At 50.6% G+C, this 1,958-nt stretch overlaps 1 pseudogene; it reads left to right on the plus strand.

Annotated features, from left to right (window-relative positions):
- Positions 1-1,032: 1,032 nt before the first annotated feature.
- LOC102131736 (iron-sulfur cluster assembly 2 homolog, mitochondrial pseudogene) lies at positions 1,033-1,610 on the plus strand (annotated as a pseudogene).
- The last annotated feature ends 348 nt before the right edge of the window (positions 1,611-1,958 follow it).

Below are 1,958 nucleotides of genomic sequence, written 5' to 3' on the forward strand. Positions count from 1 at the left end.
CATCTGGTCAGCAGACCCTGTACAGTCCTCCCTGCCTCTCATGGTTCCTGTCTACTCCAGCCTGCCCACCCCCACACAGCCACGCCACAGCCGTCCTGCAGAACAGTACATTCCTTATTTATGAGATGCATCTGGGCTCTCTGCAAATCAGCTGTGAATGCCACAATGCCTGCCGGAGGGAGGCAGAGAATTCTGGAGCCAACATCTTCCAGGAGGCAGGTGGGGACTGGGTTCAGGGTACCAGGCTCTAGTAGGGACACCCACTGGGCCTGAAGAGCACAGATGGGGCTGGGGAAATAGTGATCTGTGCTTTTGATCTCTTTTGCATCTGAGTCTGCATCACATAAGTGGCAGGGAGCCTGGAGGATGGGGAGGTGGGAAATAGGGTGGACACTAATATTAATCAAGTATCTCCTGAAACACACACAAAACCCTCCAAGGTGGGGATTCTTGTGCCCGCTTTACAGAGGAGAAAACGGAGACTTGCAGAAGGTAGGCAAGCTCTTTCTGAATGGATAACCTTGCTTCGTCCTTTCTGTCCCTTAAAAAGAGGAGAGTTAAGGTGGCTGGAAAGATGTCCTGAACATCATCAGAAAACTAAACATAAAATAAGGTAGGAAAATGAGGCCCAGGGGAAGGAATGTGGACTCAGAGATTAAACTCCTCTTTTAAATTCCTGCCATACGATTCTATCCAGTTGCTAATAGTGAACCGTAGGTTGGTTCCAGGCATCCTGGAAGACAATACAAAGAGGGAATACAATGAGTTTCACAAGTGGACAGTGTCTGCAGAGAAGAAACAAACCAGATGCACAGTGACAGAGCTATGGCTGGTACTGAAAACAGAGAAGGACGTGTAGCCCCACCCCAATCTCAGTCCCAGATACCTAAACTTCTAGGAACTAGCTTTTGGTTCCCTTTCCACCATCCCTCTACCCCACCACCGGGGAGAGGGCCGGGGGCGGGGCAGGCGCACAATCTGACCCCACCATGGAGGGTGTGTTTTTATATCTTACCACCAGGTGTCAGTGCGGGGCAGGTCTCAGCAGGCGGTTTCTAGGATGGACTGAGGTTTCTTAGGAACCTCAGTGAGTGAGGGCTAGAGCCTTAGGTTGAACCTTAACAAAGAAATTGATCTCCCGGTTGGAGGAAGATGGCTGCCGCCCGGGGATTCTCCCTAACAGCCGCGACACAAAGAGCGCTCACTCCCTGGCCGAGGGGCAGGCTCCTCGCGGCCTCCCCGGGACTCCGGGAGGGCGCGTCCTCCAGCCCCGAGGCTGGGGAAGGGCAGATCAGCCTCAGGACAGCTGCGTCCAGAGGCTTCTGGAAATCACCAAAGGGTCAGAATTCCTCAGGCTGCAGGTGGAGGGAGGTGGGTGCGCCAGATTCCAATGCAGATGTTCACTGGATACAGTTATCAACCCCGATGACAGGGTATTTGAACAGGGTGGGGCAAGAGTGGTGGTTGACTCTGATAGCTTAGCCTTCGTGAAAGGGGCCCAGGTGGACTTCAGTCAAGAACTGATCCGAAGCTCATTTCAAGTGTTGAACAATTCTCAAGCACAGCAAGGCTGCTCCTGTGGGTCATCCTTCTCTGTCTAACTTTGATGCGATGACAGGTGACTCTGACTCTGAGATTGTCACCAGTTGTACCAATTTGAGGAACCTGGAGTTAGTAGAATTCTAGAAGTTTCCTTTTAATCATGTCCCTCTCAATTTTATTTCCCACCATCCAAGAGTATTGTGTTATGCCACTATTATTTTCAGAACGTGAAGATTTTACTCTTGGCTTAATTTTTCCCTCCAACTCCCCTCAGTGCTAAGGCTGAGCCTCCAGATGCTCTTACCTCAGATTTAATCACTGGTTGAAACTCCATATACTTTGTAGAGCCTCCGTGGCTCTAAAATTTGGAATTAACTTCTCTGGCCTTAAGAGCTGCTTGTACATATGTGGATAGC

This window comes from Macaca fascicularis, chromosome 10 (genome assembly GCF_037993035.2).
Source record: "Macaca fascicularis isolate 582-1 chromosome 10, T2T-MFA8v1.1".
NCBI classification, from domain to species: Eukaryota; Metazoa; Chordata; class Mammalia; order Primates; family Cercopithecidae; genus Macaca; species Macaca fascicularis.